General features: G+C 46.0%; 1 protein-coding gene across 1 annotated transcript in view; it reads left to right on the top strand.

Annotated features, from left to right (window-relative positions):
• LOC134206654 (uncharacterized membrane protein DDB_G0293934) overlaps window positions 1-22,976 on the top strand; it is a 542,450-nt gene that overhangs the window by 454,798 nt on the left and 64,676 nt on the right. The gene's annotated exons all lie outside the window — the stretch shown is intronic.

Genomic DNA, 22,976 nt, shown 5'->3' on the forward strand with positions numbered 1-22,976 from the left:
GAATTTTTTAATATTGCTTCTAACGTTTTTTTTTTTGCGGTGAATATAAAAAATGATCCCTAGGTGGTGCGAAAAAACGAGCCGTCACATTAGATTAAAGCATAATCCCGTGCCGTCGATTCCCCAAATTAGTTTCTCAAATTCGAGTGTTTATATGTTTTTCCTCCACATGACAAGAGAGAATTAGTACCACCTCTAAAGCCACAAATCACTGTGCGCTCATAAATTTCTCATGTTGTCCAATCGCAACCGGAAAGCCGAAATTCGGAGAACCACTTCGCTAGACTCAATACAAATACAACAGTCCGGCTGTAATGATGTTTACACTAAGCTAATCGTCTGGTGCTGCCAGAAATAGCACCAAGACGTCGCATAGCTCACGGAAATATTCTTCCGAACGATACACATAAGTGTATTTTATGCCAGAAGCGTTGTGGAACCGCTTCTTTGGTAACAACTGTCAGCTCTTAGTTAGGCGAGAAATGGAGACCAATTAGCAGGGCAGTCATTAAGCTTGTCAGTTGGCTACCCCAGAGAGAGCTTCGACGGCAGTGGATGTGTGTATTGAATGTAATTTGCTTCGATTTAGATGTGGATTATCACGCGTTTCCATAATTGCCTAAATGATCATGAGGACGAGTATATTTTTGAAATCTTTTATCTTTTATAATATAAGTAAATAAGTAAATAAAATAAGTAAAGCAATAAGTAAATAAGTAGCTTAAGAATTTTTTAAAGGAGTTCTGGCAAAAAATTTCAAGGACCTCTCCAGGAGAATTCTTGAAAAAAAATTTCGGAAGTTTTTCTGAAGAAATTTTTGGAGGAATAATCGGATTATAACCGGATGAATTCCAGGCAGAATTTTTGGAAAATTTCCCGGGGGTCGGTAGGACGTATGTTGAGGGATTCTTTGAAAGATTCCGGAAGGAACTACCGGAAGAATTCCTGTAGAAACATTCCATGGAACTCTTGGAAAAACTTCCCGATCAATTCTGAACGCTTTTCGAGGCTTTCCTGTGAGCATTTTCCGGAGGAATTTCTAAAGAAACGTCCGAGGCATTCTGGAAGAAATCCTGCTGGGACTTTATTCTTGGGAAAACATCTGGAGAAACTCCTGAAAGAAATCTCCCGCAGAATTCGTGGGGAAACTTAAAAAAATTATCTCACGGAGGAATTCATGAGAGAATTTCGAAGTAATTCCTAAAGGAACTTCCCAAAAAACTAATTATAGAAGAGTCTCCCGAATCCCTCGCAAAACTTGTGTATGAATGCCTGGCGAAACTTCCGAACGAATTTCTGAAGAAACTTCCGGAGGAATTTTAAAGCGCTTTCTCAAGAGGAGTTCCTGGAGGAAGTTTCGGAAAAACGTGCGGAGCGACTTGCAGAGGAATTTCTGGAGAAACTTCCGGAGAAATTCCCGGAGGAACTTCCGGAGGAATTCCCGGAGGAACTTCCGGAGGAATTCCCGGAGGAACTTCCGGAGGAATTCCCGGAGGAACTTCCGGAGGAATTACTGGAGAGACTTCCGGAGGAATTCCTGGAGTAACTTCCGGAGGAATCACTGGAGAGACTTCCGGAGGAATTCCTGGAGAGACTTCCGGAGAAATTTCTGGAGGAATTTCCGGAGGAATTACTGGAGAAACTTCCGGAGGTATTTCTGGAGGAACTTCCGGAGGAATTACTGGAGAGACTTCCGGAGGAATTTCTGGAGGAACTTCCGGAGGAATTACTGGAGAAACTTCCGGAGGAATTACTGGAGAAATTTCCGGAGGAATTCCTGGAGGAACTTCCGGAGGAATTACTGGAGGAACTTCCGGAGGAATTCCTGGAGGAACTTCCGATGGAATTCCTGGAGGAGCTTTCGATGGAATTCCTGGATGAACTTCCGAAGGAATTCTTGAAGGAACTTCCGAAGGAATTCCTGGAGAAACCTCCGAAGGAATTCCTGGAGAAACTTCAGAAGGAATTCCCGGAGGAACTTTCGAAGGAATTCCTGGAGGAACTTCCGAAGGAATTCCCGGAGGAACTTCCGATGGAATTCCTGGAGGAACTTCCGAAGGAATTCCTGGAGGAACTTCCAAAGGAATTCCTGGAGGAACTTCCGAAGGAATTCCTGGAAGAACTTCTGAAGGAATTCCTGGAGGAACTTCCGAAGGAAAAGGAATTCCTGAATGAACTTCCGAAGGAATTCCTTGAGGAACTTCCGAAGGCATTCCTGGAAGAACTTCCGGACGGATTCCTGGAGGAACTTCCGGACGGATTCCTGGAGGAACTTCCGGACGGATTCCTGGAGGAACTTCCGGACGGATTCCTGGAGGAACTTCCGACGGAATTCCTAGAGGAACTTTCGGATTAATTCCTGGATGAACTTCCGGAGGAATTCCTGGAGGAACTTCTGGAGGAATTCCTGGAGGAACTTCCGGAGGAATTCCTGGAGGAACTTCCGGAGGAATTCCTGGAGGAACTTCCGGAGGAATTCCTGGAGGAACTTCCGGAGGAATTCCTGGAGGAACTTCCGGAGGAATTCCTGGAGGAACTTCCGGAGGAATTCCTGGAGGAACTTCCGGAGGAATTCCTGGAGGAACTTCCGGAAGAATTCCTGGAGGAACTTCCGGAGGAATTCCTGGAGGAACTTCCGGAGGAATTCCTGGAGGAACTTCCGGAGGAATTCCTGGGAACTTCCGGAGGAATTCCTGGGGAACTTCGGAGGAATTCCTGGGGAACTTCGGAGGAATTCCTGGGGAACTTCGGAGGAATTCCTGGGGAACTTCGGAGGAATTCCTGGAGGAACTTCCGGAGGAATCCTGGAGGAACTTCCGGAGGAATTCCTGGAGGAACTTCGGAGGTATTCCTGGAGGAACTTCCGGAGGTATTCCTGGAGGAACTTCCGGAGGTATTCCTGGAGGAACTTCCGGAGGAATTCCTGGAGGAACTTCCGGAGGAATTCCTGGAGGAACTTAAGGATGCGTCCCCCGCCGAGCTCCCCGCGCTATCCCTGCACGACCCTCCGGCGGTATTCCTGGAGGAACTTCCGGAGGAATTCCTGGAGGAACTTCCGGAGGAATTTCTGGAGGAACTTCTGGAGGAATTCCTGAAGAAACTTCTGCAAAAAATCCTGGAGGAGCTTCTGCAGGAATTCGTGGAGGAACTTCTGGAGGAATTGCTGGAGGAACTTCCAGAGGAAATCCTGGAGGAACTTCCGAAAAAAATCCCGGAGGAACTTTCAGATGAATTCCCGGAGGAACTTCCGGAGGAATTCCTGGAGGAGCTTCCGGAGGAATTCTTGGAGGAGCTTCCGGAGGAACTCCTGGAGGAGCCTCTGGAGGAATTCGTGGAGGAACTTCTTGAGGAATTCCTGGAGGAACTTCCGGAGGAATTCCTGGAGGAACTTCCGGAGGAATTCCTGGAGGAACTTCCGGAGGAATTCCTGGAGGAACTTCCGGAGGAATTCCTGGAGGAACTTCCGGAGGAATTCCTGGAGGAACTTCAGGAGGAATTCCTGGAGGAACTTCAGGAGGAATTCCTGGAGGAACTTCCGGAGGAATTCCTGGAGGAACTTCCGGAGGAATTCCTGGAGGCACTTAGGAGGAATTCCTGGAGGAACTTCCGGAGGAATTCCTGGAGGAACTTCCGGAGGAATTCCTGGAGGAACTTCCGGAGGAATTCCTGGAGGAACTTCCGGAGGAATTCCTGGAGGAACTTCCGGAGGAATTCCTGGAGGAACTTCCGGAGGAATTCTTGGAGGAACTTCCGGACGGATTCCTGGAGTAGCTTCCGATGGAATTCCTGGAGGAACTTCCGACGGAATTCCTGGAGGAACTTACGCAGGAATTTCGGGAGGAATTCCCGGAGGAACTTCCGGAGGAACTTCCGGAGGAACTTCCGGAGGAATTCACGGAGGAATTTCCGGAGGAATTCCCGGAGGATCTTCGGAGGAATTCCAGCGGAACTTCCGGAGGAATTCCAGCGGAACTTCCGGAGGAATTCCTGGCGGAACTTCCGGAGGAATTCCAGCGGAACTTCGGAGGAATTCCCAGCGGAACTTCCGGAGGAATTCCCAGCGGAACTTCAGAGGAATTCCAGCGGAACTTCCGGAGGAATTCCAGCGGAACTTCCGGAGGAATTCGGAGGAACTTCCGGAGGAATTCCCGGAGGAACTTCGGAGGAATTCGGAGGAACTTCGGAGGAATTCCGGAGGAACTTCGGAGGAATTCCCAGAGGAACTTCGGAGGAATTCCCGGAGGAACTTCCGGAGGAATTCGGAGGAACTTCCGGAGGAATTCGGAGGAACTTCCGGAGGAATTCCCGGAGGAACTTCAGGAGGATTCCCGGAGGAACTTCAGGAGGAATTCGGAGGAACTTCGGGAGGAATTCCCGGAGGATCTTCAGGATGAATTCCCGGAGGAACTTCGGAGGAATTCCTGGAGGAACTTCTGGAGGAATTCGGAGGAACTTCCGGAGGAACTTCCGGAGGAACTTCGGAGGAATTCCGGAGGATTTCCTGAGGTACTTCAGGAGGAATTCCCTGAGGTACTTCGGGAGGAATTCCCGGAGGTACTTCGGAGGAATTTCGGAGGAACCTCCTGGAGGAATTTCCGGAGGAATTCGGAGGAACTTCAGAGGAATTCGGAGGAACTTCGGAGGAATTCCCGGAGGAACTTCGGAGGAATTCCCGGAGGAACTTCGGAGGAATTCGGAGGAACTTCGGAGGAATTCCGGAGGAACTTCGGAGGAATTCCCGGAGGAACTTCGGAGGAATTCCCGGAGGAACTTCCGGAGGAATTTCGGAGGAACTTCGGAGGAATTCGGAGGAACTTCCGGAGGAATTCCCGGAGGAACTTCGGAGGAATTCCCGGAGGAACTTCGGAGGAATTCGGAGGAACTTCGGAGGAATTCCCGGAGGAACTTCCGGAGGAATTCCCGGAGGAACTTCGGAGGAATTCGGAGGAACTTCGGAGGAATTCGGAGGAACTTCGGAGGAATTCCCGGAGGAACTTCGGAGGAATTCCGGAGGAACTTCCGGAGGAATTCCGGAGGAACTTCGGAGGAATTCCCGGAGGAACTTCGGAGGAATTCCCGGAGGAACTTCGGAGGAATTTGGAGGAACTTCCGGAGGAATTCCGGAGGAACTTCCGGAGGAATTCGGAGGAACTTCGGAGGAATTCCCGGAGAACTTCCGGAGGAATTCCCGGAGGAATTCGGAGGAACTTCCGGAGGAATTCCGGAGGAACTTCCGGAGGAATTCGGAGGAACTCCGGAGGAACTTCGGAGGAATTCGGAGGAACTTCCGGAGGAATTCCCGGAGGAACTTCGGAGGAATTCCCGGAGGAACTTCCGGAGGAATTCGGAGGAACTTCCGGAGGAATTCCCGGAGGAACTTCGGAGGAATTCGGAGGAACTTCGGAGGAATTCGGAGGAACTTCGGAGGAATTCCCGGAGGAACTTCCGGAGGAATTCGGAGGAACTTCGGAGGAATTCCCGGAGGAACTTCGGAGGAATTCGGAGGAACTTCGGAGGAATTCCCGGAGGAACTTCGGAGGAATTCCCGGAGGAACTTCCGGAGGAATTCCCGGAGGAACTTCCGGAGGAATTCGGAGGAACTTCGGAGGAATTCCCGGAGGAACTTCGGAGGAATTCGGAGGAACTTCGGAGGAATTCCGGAGGAACTTCGGAGGAATTCGGAGGAACTTCCGGAGGAATTCCCGGAGGAACTTCCGGAGGAACTTCCGGAGGAATTCCGGAGGAACTTCGGAGGAATTCCCGGAGGAACTTCCGGAGGAATTCCCGGAGGAACTTCCAGAGGAACTTCGGAGGAATTCGGAGGAACTTCGGAGGAATTCCCGGAGGAACTTCCGGAGGAATTCCAGGAGGAACTTCGGAGGAATTCCCGGAGGAACTTCGGAGGAACTTCCGGAGGAACTTCGGAGGAACTTCCGGAGGAACTTCCGGAGGAACTTCGGAGGAATTCGGAGGAACTTCCGGAGGAACTTCCGGAGGAATTCCCGGAGGAACTTCCGGAGGAATTCGGAGGAACTTCGGAGGAATTCCCGGAGGAACTTCCGGAGGAATTCGGAGGAACTTCCGGAGGAATTCCCGGAGGAACTTCGGAGGAATTCGGAGGAACTTCCGGAGGAACTTCCGGAGGAACTTCCGGAGGAACTTCCGGAGGAACTTCCGGAGGAATTCGGAGGAACTTCCGGAGGAATTCCCGGAGGAACTTCGGAGGAACTTCCGGAAGAACTTCCGGAGAAACTTCGGAGGAATTCCGGAGGAACTTCCGAAGAAGTTCCAACCGGATGTCGCACTTCCCTGGTGAATCATCTCCTCCGGACAAGGGCCAACGAACCTCCGCACGGCTTCGATTTTTACGGCTATGACCGCCTGTGATAAAATGCCTGCCTTCGGTTCCGATCCGGCACTGTGGTACGCAACTGGCGACGTATTCCACGCGCCGAGCTCTCCAAACGGTCCGTAGGGTTTGGAACGTTTTGGACCACCGTCGATTGATTGACGATCGACGGTTCACTTTTCACTTCACCTTATGCACGAAACTTCACCACACTTCGTTTTGCTACCCCGAAGGGCGGGCCTTGGCGAGCGTACGGACTCCACAAAAGCTCCTCTAAACGATCAAAGGGTTAATTTTCACGGTGATTTGGCTTAAAATGATAAAAACGTCTGAAGCTACGGAAATTTACGTAAATTTGAAACGGTAAAAACGTAATACGTTACAATATATCACGTGCTCCCTGTTCTTCTGCTCCGTCTGCAATGTCTCCCTCTTCTTCTATCACATTGAGTCTGTTGTAACGGTGTTTTAACAGTGTTTTGATTTATACTCTTCTTCACCGGGAAAAATAACTTCACTTCCTCCAGAATAGATAGTTTCACAAAGTGGAAAAGCGCAGAAATATCGCGAGAATATTTCGTGAAGAATTCTTCAATGTTCATGCATACCAATTGATTGAACACAGTCAGTGTCGCATTACTGATGTCCTCCGACCTTGCAAATGTTTCAACTCGATCTAGGGGAACTTTGAGGTATGTTGTGTATTTGTCTCCACAGAACTTAGAATACTGAGAGATTGTTTGAGAGAGACATTTATTCGACTAAATTGTCACTAGACCGGGGAGTAGGGTTTTATTATATCTATGTTTTACTGCACTCTGGGTCACGCTACCTTCCATGACAACCCCCCAGTGCTTTAATCTTTGGTCACGCGTTCGATTCTCTTGGAGACAATAATTGTTTGATTTCTCTCGATCGTCTTATACGGCATGATCGAGATGGCAGTCTTCCTAGCTTCTGTCTCATGTTTGTTGTGACTCCTTTCGGTTAAGATGTTGTCCTATCAAGGATGACAACTTTCTCCTTTTCAATCCTGAACCATAGTTGTTTCCCTGCGCTGGATAGTGGCCGTAAGCTTCAACCGCCGCCGACAGAATTGTTGGTCTTCGACTGTAGGCCTTTACTCCTCCTATTCAGGAACTGACCTGCCGTTCTGCAGAGTTCAACCCGTTTCCAGGTTACAATTTCTCTCACCTGGTTCATTGTGTAATTGTGGTCCATTCCCTGGCGCGACGGGAATGTTTGTAAACAGCATTGAACAGCGACCGCTTCACTTCCTCTGCGCTAAGATATTGGTATTTTTCTGGTCGTTGGCTTGCCAATTGTTTTTTTTTTTTTTTAGGGGGGATGTAAAGTTTATTAAAGTTTTTGCTCATCATACCTGTCTTTGTACCATTTGTCTCGTTTGGTGACGGATTTCTGTAAGCGCTGTGCTCATGCATAGTTCACACACTCTGTCTGGTTACGGTTGACAATAATCGGCCTTTCGCTGTTTTTAAGCGCTGTAAAAGCGTCCCCCCACGTAGTTCAACGTTCAAGAAATCTTCAGAATTTCCAAATGGATTTTCAATTCATATTTCCCGGAGACCAAATGGGAAATTTCTCGGAGTTTCCATTCTTCGTATTTTCCACGGCAAACTTTCCGTAACCTACTCGGGCATGAGGAGGATCCAGACAAATTCTTCAAATTTGACGTTGCTTTCAGATAGCCAACGATAATGTACTGAGCATAAAGCCAAGCCTGCCTCACGGCATCCCTTCAAAGAGCAGCGAAAGTGTTTAGCTTCTATAGGACGAGGCGATTTCATTTGGAAGCTGACAACAAGAGTTGAAACAATATTCCTTGGAGTGCGGTGGCATACCCAATCAAGTTGTCAAACTAAGCTTGTTTTGTGGCAGAATTTTACTCGCCACCACTAAAGAGGCTGCACTCATAACAAAGAGATGAAGTGTCAAAATTGGATCAGCGCATTTGCTGTCAAATCAGTTGTTCCAATCGAGCACAAGGTTGTTAAAGGTAGGAGTATTGCGTCTCTTTGTTTTTAATTCAGGCTCGTTAGCCACCACTTGTCGACGCTTTATTCGTTGGACCTGATATGTCTACGAGTATTAAACTCTGCAAAGTCTCGAATAAGATTGTATCAATCGAGTCGTGTTCTACACTGATACGCATGATGCACTGCTAATGTTGTTGCCAGGACTTCAGTAGTGTTGCCAGTCTTCTTAGTAGATCCGTTTCTGATCCTAGACAATGGTTGGAGGAAACATTAAGAATATTTAAGTGAAATTGCAATAAAATTGATGACGGACACAATGCCTACGATAACAATTGATGTTGTCAAACGGCTGGCAGAAGCATTTGCCTTCTAAGTGGCTCGAGTTGTTTGTTGTAGACATTATATATGAGGGCAAATATGTATTCATTGGCATGGTATACGAGCTGCGAATTGCGAAGTGGAGTTGACAATTCAATCGAGCGTCACGAACGGAAGAATGTTTATTTTTTTAATTACAACATATAGTTTCGGTATAATATTTTGAACGATGGTATATTAACATGCGAATTTTTGGGAACTGTGATTGTATGTGAAAGAAATTGATTCGTCACCATTCGATCGTAAACAAGAACTGAGAGTGAGTTCCTGTTTCTATGGAGAAAGTGGGATTGTTTGAGAACTTCATGCGCAGCAAAGCTGCGCAATGAGAAACTACCATACTGGTGTTCATGATGGATTATTATTTCGGTCCATCGAGAAAGTGATATACCTACTTATGTTAAGATTTTCAGTGCCCTAGTCTACATGTTTAATTTTTGTATATTTCTTTGAGAATAGATTGCGTAGCATTTGATTGATCCCAATTTCCCAAAAAAAACACTGTTTTGGAACGAACATGTACTTAGTTCTGCATCAATTTACCTACAGCAGAATGTTTTCATTTTCATTTAACATTCTGTTATCAGTCCTATCAACACAACGTGGTGCTCAGTTCTCCTCACACATTGAGTGGTGTGGCTTACGGAAAATCAATCTTTTCTTGTACTGTTTTCCTCCATTGTTTAGGTATGTGTAAGCGCGTGTTTGTAATTTTTTTCTAAGGTCAAGAATGTGATGTTAAACGCATCTACTAGTGATTTAATTTTTACTATTTGCATAAAAAATCACATGAGAAATTAACTAAATGATTTTGATTTTTTTATTCTTGTTAATCTTTTAAAAATTGCATTATAGTAGGGGGAATGACGGCTTTGGCAGGTTTTGTTCCATTATTGGCAGAGGGGTTTTTTGTGACTGTCTAGGCTCAAATTTGACCTAAACATTCTTTGCATATCAAAGAATATTGTGGCCAAATTTCATAAAATTTGGCCGAAAAAAACCCCTGCCAATAATAGAACAAAACCTGCCAAAGCCGTCTTTCCCCCTATGTAATAATAATTAACGATTATTTCAAACTTTTCGGGAAGTCATTGGCAGTAAGAGAGTAGATATATAAAAGCAATAAAAAAGGGGATTAAATATGTACAACAATCAACACACAACTCTAGGACTAACTTAATTAATTGCATTTGAGGGTACTTTTTCGCCACTTCCCCAGTTTCATCATTTTCCGTCCACCCAACATTTGGCACCCATTTATCAACATTTCCGCTCTCACGTGGTTGCGTGGAAAACTCCCAACTTCTCCCTCTCTCGCTTTAAACATTCTCACCCACTTCTATCGCTGTTGACACTCGCTCTCGGCCCAAGTAGAATCCCGTCGTCCCCTATTGCCTACTATATGGCTTGGATGAAGGGCGAACTTGAATTTCCGCTGGTAGTGCGGCTCTCTTGGGGTGGTGTGACAACGAAACCAACACCAATAATAATCCCACGGCAGTTTGTTTGATCGGGTTGGATCACAGTGGCAGTGGCCGAGGGTGTCTTCATGCTTTGCAATTATTGAAGTGATTTTAGACCCTCATTTATACATTTTCTAACATTTAAAACTTTTCAAAATGTACGAATTCAACTAAATCTGAGATTCCTGAATTCCTAAATGTCTTAATTGCTGAATCCAAATTTTAGAATGTATAATTCTTGAAATAAAAACTTTTCCAATTTCAAGACAATCAACTTGCACTCGTTGGGCTATTTTCAGGTGGCCTACGATTTATTTGGGCACCATTAGATCAACATGGCATGTTATAGGAAATGAAATCAGTTAAACAAAATTCAGCCAAACAATGTTTGGATTATGCGATTGAAAATTCAACAATCTTAAGAATTAACTGTTCATTGAAAATTGATTATGCATCCATTGTGTGAAAGTATGAAAGTGAAAAACTGTTGAAATGGCAACGTGTGAAAAGGTATGAAATTGAGATATTAAAATTGCCATTACTTGAACTTTTAGCTTGCTGCTTATGGTTATGTTGGATTAGAATTTCTTTTGACCATTCGACTGAAAACAAGATGGTGTCTCCGCCTATCTCTTATTCAAATATTTCTAGTTCGTTTCTATTGCCTGCTCTGTAGGTAAATTCTCGATCACAGCTCGCTTCGATTAGTGAATTGCTTGGATACTTCACTCTGAGCAGTGTTTGACTCAGACTCTTGAAAGGAGGCTTCCGAGCCTCTTGAAAGGAGGCTTCCGAGCCTCTTGAAAGGAGGCTTCCGAGCCTCTTGAAAGGAGGCTTCCGAGCCTCTTGAAAGGAGGCTTCCGAGCCTCTCGAAAGGAGGATTTCGAGCCTCTCGAAAGGAGGATTTCGAGCCTCTCGAAAGGAGGATTTCGAGCCTCTCGAAAGGAGGCTTTCGAGCCTCTCGAAAGCAAGCTTTCGAGCATCTCGAAAGGAGGATTTCGAGCCTCTCGAAAGGAGGATTTCGAGTCTCTCGAGAGGAGGCTTCCGAGCCTCTTGAAAGGAGGCTTCCAAGCCTCTTGAAAGGAGGCTTCCGAGCCTCTTGAAAGGAGGCTTCCAAGCCTCTTGAAAGGAGGCTTCCGAGCCTCTTGAAAGGAGGCTTGAGGCCTCTTGAAAGGAGGCTTCTGAGCCTCTTGAAAGGAGGCTTCCAGGCCTCTTGAAAGGAGGCTTCCAGGCCTCTTAAAAGGAGGCTTCCAGGCCTCTTGAAGGAGGCTTCAGGCCTCTTGAAAGGAGGCTTCCAGGCCTCTTGAAAGGAGGCTGAGCCTCTTGAAAGGAGGCTTCTGAGCCTCTTGAAAGGAGGCTTCTGGAGCCTCTTGAAAGGAGGCTTCTGAGTCTCTTGAAAGGAGGCTTGAGGCCTCTTGAAAGGAGGCTTGAGGCCTCTTAAAGGAGGCTTCCAGGCCTCTTAAAGGAGGCTTCAGGCCTCTTAAAGGAGGCTGAGGCCTCTTGAAGGAGGCTTCCGAGCCTCTTGAAAGGAGGCTTCCAGGCCCTATTGAAGGAGGCTTCAGGCCTATTGAAAGGAGGCTCTGAGGCCTCTTGAAAGGAGGCTTCAGGCCTCTTGAAAGGAGGCTTCCAGGCCTCTAGAAAGGAGGCTTCTGAGCCTCTTGAAAGGAGGCTTCTGAGGCCTCTTGAAAGGAGGCTTCCGAGCCTCTTGAAGGAGGCTTCAGGCCTCTTGAAAGGAGGCTCTGAGCCTCTTGAAAGGAGGCTTCCGGGCCTCTTGAAGGAGGCTTCAGGCCTCCTGAAAGAAGGCTTCCAGGCCTCTTGAAGGAGGCTTCGGGCCTCTTGAAAGGAGGCTGAGCCTCTTGAAAGGAGGCTTCTGAGCCTCTTGAAAGGAGGCTTCTGAGCCTCTTGGAGGAGGCTTCCAGGCCTCTTGGAAGGAGGCTTCCGGGCCTCTTGAAAGGAGGATTCAGGCCTCTCGAAAGGAGGATTTCGATCCTCTCGAAGGAGGATTTCAGGCCTCTCGAAAGGAGGATTTCAGGACTCTCGAAAGGAGGATTTCAGGCCTCTTGAAAGGAGGCTTCCAAGCCTCTTGAAGGAGGCTTGAGAGCCTCTTGAAAGGAGGCTTCCAGGCCTCTTGAAAGGAGGCTTCTGGGCCTCTTGAAAGGAGGCTTCCAGCCTCTTGAAGGAGGCTCTGAGCCTCTTAAAGGAGGCTTCCTGAGCCTCTTGAAAGGAGGCTTCCAGGCCTCTTGAAGGAGGCTTCCGAGTCTCTTGAAAGGAGGCTTCAGAGCCTCTTGAAAGGAGGCATCTGAGTCTCTTGAAGGAGGCTTCCGAGGCCTCTTGAAAGGAGGCTTCCGAGCCTCTTAAAGGAGGCTTCCAGGCCTCTTGAAAGGAGGCTTCCAGGCCTCTTGAAGGAGGCTTCTGAGCCTCTTGAAAGGAGGCTTCCAGGCCTCTTGAAAGGAGGCTTCAGGCCTCTTGAAGGAGGCTTCTGAGCCTCTTGAAGGAGGCTTGAGGCCTCTTGAAGGAGGCTGAGCCTCTTGAAAGGAGGCTTCCAGGCCTCTTGAAGGAGGCTTCCAGGCCTCTTGAAAGGAGGCTTCCAGGCCTCTTGAAGGGAGGCTTCCAGGCCTCTTGAAGGAGGCTTGAGCCTCTTGAAAGGAGGCTTCCAGGCCTCTTGAAGGAGGCTTCCAGAGCCTCTTGAAGGAGGCTTCCAGGCCTCTTGAAAGGAGGCTTCCAGGCCTCTTGAAAGGAGGCTTCTGAGCCTCTTGAAAGGAGGCTCTGAGCCTCTTGAAAGGAGGCTTCCAGGCCTCTTGAAAGGAGGCTTCCAGGCCTCTTGAAAGGAGGCTTCCGGGCCTCTTGAAGGAGGCTTCCGGGCCTCTTGAAAGGAGGCTTGAGCCTCTTGAAAGGAGGCTCTGAGCCTCTTGAAAGGAGGCTTCTGAGCCTCTTGAAAGGAGGCCTGAGCCTCTTGAAAGGAGGCTCTGAGCCTCTTGAAAGGAGGCTTCCAGGCCTCTTGAAAGGAGGCTTCCAGGCCTCTTGAAAGGAGGCTTCTGAGCCTCTTGAAAGGAGGCTTCCAGGCCTCTTGAAGGAGGCTGGAGCCTCTTGAAAGGAGGCCTGAGCCTCTTGAAGGGAGGCTTCCAGGCCTCTTGAAGGAGGCCTGAGCCTCTTGAAGGAGGCTTCTGAGGCCTCTTGAAGGAGGCTGGAGCCTCTTGAAAGGAGGCTTCCAGGCGTCTTGAAAGGAGGCTTGAGCCTCTTGAAAGGAGGCTTCCAGGCCTCTTGAAAGGAGGCTTCCGAGGCCTCTTGAAGGAGGCTTGAGGCCTCTTGAAAGGAGGCTTCCGAGGCCTCTTGAAGGAGGCTTCCAGGCCTCTTGAAAGGAGGCTTCCAGGCCTCTTGAAGGAGGCTTCCGGGCCTCTTGAAAGGAGGCTTCCGGGCCTCTTGAAAGGAGGCTTCCGGGCCTCTTGAAGGAGGCTTCCAGGCCTCTTGAAGGAGGCTTCCAGGCCTCTTGAAAGGAGGCTTCCAGGCCTCTTGAAAGGAGGCTTCCAGGCCTCTTGAAAAGAGCTCAGAGCCTCTTGAAAGGAGGCTCTGAGCCTCTTGAAAGGAGGCTTCCAGGCCTCTTGGAAGGAGGCTTGGAGCCTCTTGGAAGAAGGCTTCCAGGCCTCTTGGAGGGGCTGGGCCTCTTGGAGGGGCTTGAGGCCTCTTGGAAGGAGGCTTCCGGGCCTCTTGGAGGAGGCTTCCAGGCCTCTTGGAAGGAGGCTGAGCCTCTTGGAAGGAGGCTTCCAGGCCTCTTGGAGGAGGCTTCCAGGCCTCTTGGAAGGAGGCTTCCAGGCCTCTTGGAAGGAGGCTTGAGCCTCTTGGAAGGAGGCTTGAGGCCTCTTGGAAGGAGGCTTCCAGGCCTCTTGGAAGGAGGCTTCCTGAGCCTCTTGAAGGAGGCTTCGAGCCTCTTGGAAGGAGGCTTCCAGGCCTCTTGAAGGAGGCTTCCAGGCCTCTTGGAAGGAGGCTTCCAGGCCTCTTGGAAGGAGGCTTCCGAGGCCTCTTGGAAGGAGGCTTCCAGGCCTCTTGGAAGGAGGCCGAGCCTCTTGGAAGGAGGCTTCCAGGCCTCTTGGAAGGAGGCTGAGCCTCTTGGAAGGAGGCTTCCGAGCCTCTTGGAAGGAGGCTTCCGAGCCTCTTGGAAGGAGGCTTCCGAGCCTCTTGGAAGGAGGCTTCCGAGCCTCTTGGAAGGAGGCTTCCGAGCCTCTTGGAAGGAGGCTTCCGAGCCTCTTGGAAGGAGGCTTCCGAGCCTCTTGGAAGGAGGGTTCCGAGCTCCGTGGGATGAGGCTTCCGAGTATCTTGTATCGAAACTATTTAGCTTTTCGGAAAAATGCCGCCCTGCCTCTCAAATGGAGGACTCCGAGCTCTAGGTTATAATCACTGAACGTTTTGCCCCACAGCCCTTATTCCATTGTGCTGGTTGTAAAGGCAGGATTTGAGGTGAATCGGGGTTCGGGGAGGCACTAAACACCGCTCCTCGTAAATTTGGAGCGGCGTATTTCGGTTTTAAGTTGTTTGATGTAACTGTAAATGTATCAGCATGTAGATTGCGAGTAAGCACGTGACGGTGATACTTTTTCAAAATTATATTAGGGAAAAAGACGGCTTTGGCAGGTTTTGTTCTATTATTGTCAGGGGGGTTTTTGTCGACCAAATTTTATGAAATTTGGCCACAATATTCTTTGATATGCAAAGATTGCTTAGGCCAAATTTGAGCATAATCAGTCATAAAAAAACCCCTGACAATAATAGAACAAAACCTGCCAAAGCCGTCATTCCCCCTAGTTGTAAAAAAACGTTAAGCATTCAATTATGGAACTGATGACGGTTTGATGATTGTTCGTGCTTCCCGTATCACGTTTATTGGAATTGCTATTAAGGTCATTACGGTCATTAGGCCGAAGGCCATTAGGTCGAATGGTCATTAGGCCGAACGGTCATTAGGCAGGTCAGTGATTCTAGAAGCAAAGAGAAAACAGTGGGAAAAGTCAACGCACTTAGTGGTATGCGAAGATCTTCCCCCATTCATCTCGACACACCTGATCGTACCATCTCCAATCCCTCCCCAATGCTCTCGGCGAATGTTTTGCCGTTTTGGTCTCCGTTCACGACCATCCAGCTGTTTTTCAGCAGGCCATCACTAGTGGATCATTATCTCTCTCCAACTTTCGAGTGGAAGACTACACCCAGGATTTGATAGCCAGATAGTTCAAACCTAGATTCCCAAAATTTCAGCCCTCTGTGATGAAAGCTCATTGCGCCACAGACATCAGACTTAGGAAAATTGTGAAAATTGTAGAAAAAATGCATTTCAAACAAATGCAATTTTCTCAGCGAATAACTGTCCAATTTTGCAAATTAATACACCGTTGGAAAGATAATTGTCTAAACTTTAAAGAGGGTACGTTGTTGAGGTTGCACGGTTAATAAAAATTAGTAAAAAATGGGTAATTATTGAAAAAAATGTCTTTTTTGCCTAAGTTGGACTATATCTAACAAGCAGGGCCGAGCAGTCTCAAGAGACCACCACCACAGTTTAGTTTGGGGTCTATACTATCTGCGGGACGAGAATCCAGCTGCGGATAGCTGCGGATGAGCGTCATTTTGGCACAAGGTCGAAAAAATTGATTTTTTTTTGTTAATTACGATTATCGATTCTGCGAGCATAAACCAAAAAAATCATACAAATTAAACACAGCTTGAAAGGTGGAACTGTTAAATGTGAAATTAAGTCTTAAAAATGTTATAAACTTTATTTTTGTTTAAAATGGGTAAAACAGATCAAAAATTATCTTTCCATATAAAAACTGTATCTATCCAACTTGCCAAAAAAGTTTTCAATGTTCTCACGATAACTTTGTTTATATATTCCCAAAGTTTATATATTCAGCGAGAAAATTCTCCCTATCCTTTAACCCGGTGGCCATCTTGACGTTTACCTTCACAGTCGAGCCTACAAGCGTAAGACCGCCGCGGTATTCTAGAAAAAGATATGCGCGACAATATATTGTGCAATAGTAATTTAATCAAAAAGAAATCTGAAAAGAGATGTTTATGATAATATGGAGCATCGTATTACTTTTTGTTCCAAAAGAATCTCAATTAGTCAAGAGTGCTTTTTGAGTATTTATTACATATTTCCTACAGGATGAAAAGTCCAAAAATCTTGAATAAAAAAAAAACTCGTTACTGAAAAAAATGTACAAAGCATTCAAAGTACGAGTTGATCAACCCAGGGCAGACGGAGCACGCAGCACAACAGGAAACGTGTGTCGAAAAGCATTTTCAATTCCTGAATTACTTTCCAAAGTTTTGGACATCGACGAAAACTTGGAAACAGTTGGACGGCACAATTTACGATCAAGAACCATGATACTCATTGTCCGTATGAATAAAAGAGACTTTGCTGCATTATACATTTCGAACATACTACAAACAACTGATTCGGTATATTTCTGTTTTGACATTCCTCCATGTAGTAAAATGTAGTAAATTGTAGTAAACGCTTAAGCTCTAATGCAGTATGTGCGACATGTTAAATTGAAAGCAAGGACCACACCCACCTTGATTTCTAATAGCAATCTGAATAGAGACTTCAAAAGAAAAACATTAGTATCACTGTAGTGTCAAATCTACGAAATACACCGTAACTTTGTTAACCTATGCTATGCTATTGCACAATGTCCTCCTAAGATTTTTTTTTCAATTTGGTGATACTTTTTTGATTATTAAATAATTGTGAAATTTTCACAAACTATGTAAGGGATCTTCCAAAACCGTGCTAGGAGTTCATTGAAAATGGTGAGGGTCAATAAAATGCAGCTCTGAAATGCGTCGATCGACGATTGAAGTCGTTATCGGACCTATTCTGACCAAGGAAAATCCAATTCTGGAGTGGTTCTGACGGTGCTTTGAAACCACTTCTGGACCTAACTGGGTAATAAAGTTTCACTCTGAGGTGAGATGGTCGAAGATCAGAGTCGGATCGAAGATCGGATCTAGTCGAATCAGGAAAACCCACATTTCGATTGATGTTAAAAACCGCTACCGGGCGAATCAAGAAAAATTCAAATCTGGTATGGCTTGTTCGGTCGTTTGAAATAACTAATAATAAATACTAGCTTTATGTACCCGGCCTTGCTCAGAGTTGCCAGTTTGGTTTGCAGTTCTTTTTCACAATCGGAAAATAATAAAACCAATTGGTTAACAGGGTAATTGTGTTTACTTGTTGATACTTTATCATTTGATTAAAAGAAGGCTTTTGGAAATATTGACTGATTTTGAAGAAGGAATTGTGGGTTTGAATAGCCTTATTCCGGGCAACCGTCTATTTCTAAAGAAGGGAAAACATCCACCAATGTTTTATTCCAGGCAAACGCATATTTTTAAAGAAGGGATCACACCCACCATTGCCTTATTCCGAGAAAATGCCTACTTTTAAAGGAGCAATCACATCCACCATCCAGAAGGAAACACATTATTCATTGCTTTTCACTGGGCAAACTATGATTCCGATGAAGGGTAACAATTATCATTGCTTTATACCCAACAAATGCATGCTTTATATGAAATTTTTTTTCTGATTATGTTCAGTATTATCCCAAATTCACTTCATGTTAAATGACCTTAGGCCAAATAGTGTTATGTTAATAGCCTGCTTCATTCAGGGTTATGTCATTTTTAGGGAAATATTATTGTCGAGGATTTGCTATTTTTGAAGAATTGTTTTCGGAGCATTGTACAATGTCAAAGAACCTCGGATGAACTAAATAAGAGGGATTTTAAATTAAGCCGTTTTCTATACAATACCCAACCCCAACATTCTCCCGCATTTCAAATACTCCTCCCAGCCTCTCTAAAATAATTTCCTTTGAGTAAACAATACGTGTTTAAATATTTGGTTTGAATTCACCCATGAAAGGTATACTAAACTGTTCGTTTAATAAATATGCCCTCTCTCGTTCTGCTATGACAGTCCTTCCTAGCCTGATATAGTCTTCCTTAGACAGAGAATATGGGTTCCAAATTTGGTGGACATCGGTAAATGGGTTCAGAAGTTATGCTGAATTGATCGCTAACTAAACAATACCTCCCCCCGTCGTCTCCTTAAGATAATGAATGTGTGTTCCAAATTTGGTTGAGAACGGCCAAGGGGTTCAGAAAGTACACTAAGTTGATCGATTACTAAGCAATACTCCTCCCCCCACACCCTCTCCCTTTTCCAAACAGCATTCATAACCGACCTATCGTCGTCTCCTTAAGGTAAAGAATGTGTGTTCCAAATTTGGTTGAGAACGGCCAAGGGGTTCAGAAAGTACACTGAGTTGATCGATTACTAAGCAATACCCCTCCCCCCACACCCTCCCCCTTTTCCAAACAGCATCCATAACCACCCTATTGTCGTCTCCTTAAGATAAAGAATGTGTGTTCCAAATTTGGTTGAGATCGGCCATGGGGTTCAGAAGGTACACTGAGTTGATCGATGACTAAGCAATGCCCCTCCCCCCACACCCTCCCCCTTTTCCAAAAAACATCCATAACCCCCCTATCGTCGTCTCCTTAAGATAAAGAATGTGTGTTCCAAATTTGGTTGAGAACGGCCAAGGGGTTCAGAAAGTACACTGAGTTGATCGATTACTAAGCAATGCCCCTCCCCCCACACCCTCCCCCTTTTCCGAACAGCATCCATAACCACCCTATTGTCGTCTCCTTAAGATAAAGAATGTGTGTTCCAAATTTGGTTGAGATCGGCCATGGGGTTCAGAAGGTACACTGAGTTGATCGATGACTAAGCAATGCCCCTCCCCCTACACCCTCCCCCTTTTCCAAACAACATCCATAACCCCCCTATCGTCGTCTCCTTAAGATAAAGAATGAGTGTTCCAAATTTGATTGAAATCGGTCAATGCATTCAGAAGTTATGCTGGAACATACATACAAACATACATACAAACATACAAACATTGAGTTTTATATATATAGATAGATAGATAGATAGATAGATAGATAGATAGATAGATAGATAGATAGATAGATAGATAGATAGAATATTATTCTGGACTGTGTCTGTCGAAGGTTTGGAGGCACTTCTTGTATTTATTTGGGTCGATACAATTTAAATCTGCAGTGGGTTGGTCAATGGTCGGAATCGCCGTCCACATCAGAACCAATCTACATTTGATTATAATTAGAAGAAAAGAAAAATCTACGAAAAGCGAGCCAGTTTATCAGAAATATACACAATAACACATACCACTACTTCCGGATAATAAGAGCAAAAAGCACTGGTAAATAGATTCAAGCAAATTTGGTATCAAAATCCATGATTTTCGAATAACTTGTTCAATGTGATATTTTTGTTTTCTTCTTTATTCAACTCACTGACTGATTGTAACCGTTTTCGGAAGTCTTTAAGAAATCGGAATAGCAGTCAAAACTAAAACCAATCCATATGTCATGTTGTTGTGGAAAAAGCAATATTTTTGCTTGCTCTAGAGCAGGGAATCAATTTTTTTGAAATGCGCCTGCGAAACAAGCGACAAAAGAGAACCAACGACAAAGCTTTGTTTTTGTCGGAGATAATAATGACAAAGATTCGAAAAATTTTGTCAGCAACAAAAAAGAAAACAATCTTGTTGCTAACTTTTCATTCCGTTATTTTGCATTATTTCTAGTGAAAATTTCGGTTTGATGCTATCATAGTTTCTGCTTTTTTGGAAATATTCGAGAATCGAACAATAATTACAAAATTAGCGGCGTATTTTCGGAGATATCAGAGCATGCAAGGCAAATGATTCTTGTCATATTGTGTTCGGGTTCTGATAATGGTTTGTCGCTAGGTGCGTTTGTCAGTGACAAACTCTGTTGATGACAAAGAGTATATTGTTAGGCGTTGCTCGAATATTGATTCCCTGCTCTAGAGTATTCAACATTTCTCTACCATTGTACCAACCCATAATCTGTTGAGTTATCAAATGGTCCTAAACCAAAGAAATTTGTCTTTTTCATAAAGCATTATCCTTGATTTCAGCGCCCCCTAAAGACTGGTACCCTTGGCGGGGGCCAACCTAGCCAACCGCACGCTACGGCGCTGATATTACTAATTTTATGCTGAACTTACTAGAATACTATCATAATATGCGGAAAAACCAAAAAAATATTTTTAACCACCACTTTGTATGGAGCCGCCCCATAGTGGCGGCTATCACCAACACGCGTTCCGCCCGGGATACGGCACGGGCAATTATTTCGCATACCTGGGAGTATGAACGCCTACAACGAAGGCATGCACGTGGAACTAGTTTCCTTGGATATCTTCAAGGCCTTCAACAGGACTTGGACCCCCTTCGCCCTACAACAGTTTAAAAGAAGTTTTGTCCGGAATTCCCTTACAGGCGCTCGAGCCTCAAGTTTGGTGGATCAGCCAATCCCCAACAAAAAGATTGTTAAAGTTCTCGGAGTCTCCATTGACTGGAGTCTCGCGTTCCTTCCTCACTTCCGCGAAGTTTAAGTTAAAGTAAATTGTCAGACCAGTCAACCTAGTTCGGAGCTTCATAGAACCAACAATAGAAGGATCCGGATAAAGATCAGGCAGACTATCATTGATAGCCGCTGACTCTACGACCTAGAACTGACCTGTATCGCCCATCCCAACCTCGTCGAAACTCTGTCACCGACATTCAATTCCTATGTTGGAGCCGCCTTAGGATTGCTACCATCCACAAATTTTCACAAATACCGCTATTATCGGTATTTACTCCACCAAATACCAAATACCGGTATTAGTCAAAAATGGCCAATACCAACCACCACGAAAACATTTGTTTTATTTCTCGCCGAGAAATAATTGATCATCAACCGAAACAATTCCTTTAATTCCAATTCTCAAACCCCTTTATTCCTGAACTGTTGAAAATAATTTATCATTGTCCTAGTCCCTCGCCTTCTAAAGCTCGCACAGATTTGTCCACCCTTCGTTTAAAGACCCGCCACGGTGTGGTGACGAGCCCGTCACCTAGAAACACCAACTCAACAACACGGCATATCCCCCATCGTATCGGGTCGGGTTTCGCTTGGATTGGGCTGAGCTGGGTGGCGGCAGGTTGTTGGTGGTGGGTTAGCACGCTCTTCGCTCACTCTCGGTCAACTAGTTTGTAGTAGGTATAGAATATCGGTCGTGTGTCGCACTCGGGTGGTCACTCATCGCAGTTTCACTCCTGAACTCGGACGGGTTTTTCGCACAAGTTTCCACCATCGCGCGCGGCAGTTGCGTTGCTCGGTTTGTGTGATCGAATTTCATCCTGGTCGCCAATCTGGAATCATCTGACGGGGGCGACGACAGGTGTCTTCTCGACTACGAAGGCTACGGGTTCGCGGTTCATGTGACCCCTAAGAAGTATGTGATTGGATTCGTTTCCCGTTAACGGGAGGAAGCGATCGAATCGGAAATGGAAGTGAAAATCCTGTTTCTGGTTCGCGTACGCTTGTGTGAGTGGAATCGGTGAAAATTTTCCCTCGATAACACGCGCAGAAAGGCCCACGGCGGGTGGAGGGAGTGGTGCTGAGGATTGTGTATATCGACGACGAAATCCTAATCCAATTTGCATGAAGAAGTTGTGAAGGTGGGGGAAAAACGCGGAAGATCGAAACTGGCGGTGCAACGACGGATGGCAGTGAAACGAAATCAATGCTAAAAATATATACACTACAGTGTTTATTTTCTCGTTGCTCGCGCGTCGGAAAAACCACCAAATCGGAAAATTGCTCGCTGATGTCAGCCATCGGGGCGTAGCACACTGGGTGGCAGCCACCCGTATCGCGTGGTCAAAGTTACCAAAATCAGTCATTTCCATATATCAAAATATTGCTCCAAATAGGAACACAAATAACGTTGTAACAAAGGTCCTGACTGCGACATGTATATTGAAGGAAGTGACGAAGATCTATTTTTTAATTATTTTTTTGTCACGGATGACACGAATTTATTCCAACCGGATAAGAAACGACAAATCGCCGAAAACAACAAATCAGATCATACGGTCCTGAAGGTTACGGCCACGTGATATTGGGGACTGATCTCAATGTGCACCACCATGTGCTGGTGGTGGAGGGAATTTATTTCATTTTTGATTGTATCCTCGCGGAGTGTGTTACCGTGGAACGTCGTGTTATAAAGTCGAGTGAGTTGGTATGCTGAGGAATCCTCATTTCGCGAGGAAAGCACGACAAGCGATGGTGCAGCGGAGTGCCAGAATTCAGGAGGGGCAGATGAATGTGCGTGCAAATTTTTCGGGTTTTCCACATTGGCTTGGTGTGTGCCGCTCCCCATAGTCGCGTGTGGATGCAATGAAATTTAGTGCCTCGCGATGGAACGGCGAAGAATTCGGTGTGCAAAACGAGCGGTGAAAAACCGCTGAAATCTAGCAGTTGGAACTTTGCCAAAATTGGATTCCAGTATTGGGGAGGGGGGGCTGATAGAGATACTGTCATTCGTGACAGAACTGTATATCGTGAACGAATGTCGGTCTCGCATTCAACCGGACATGAATGTCAATAAATATTATTCTAGCAGGCGGAAGCAAGGAAGGAGAAAGGGGTGGCTCATCGGCCCACCCCACCCACGTTGACAATGATGGTTTGCGTGTGCTTTGTTGGTCACTGTTGTTGTGACCTAGATTTGGGGGTCGAGAGAGTTCCGCCAAACGGATGGTTAGATGGCTGTGATCGTATCATCTTTCCGTTCGCAGTCGGTGGATGCAAACAACCGCCAAAAGCGGC

The sequence above is a fragment of the Armigeres subalbatus genome, chromosome 1 (genome assembly GCF_024139115.2).
Source record: "Armigeres subalbatus isolate Guangzhou_Male chromosome 1, GZ_Asu_2, whole genome shotgun sequence".
Taxonomy (NCBI): Eukaryota; Metazoa; Arthropoda; class Insecta; order Diptera; family Culicidae; genus Armigeres; species Armigeres subalbatus.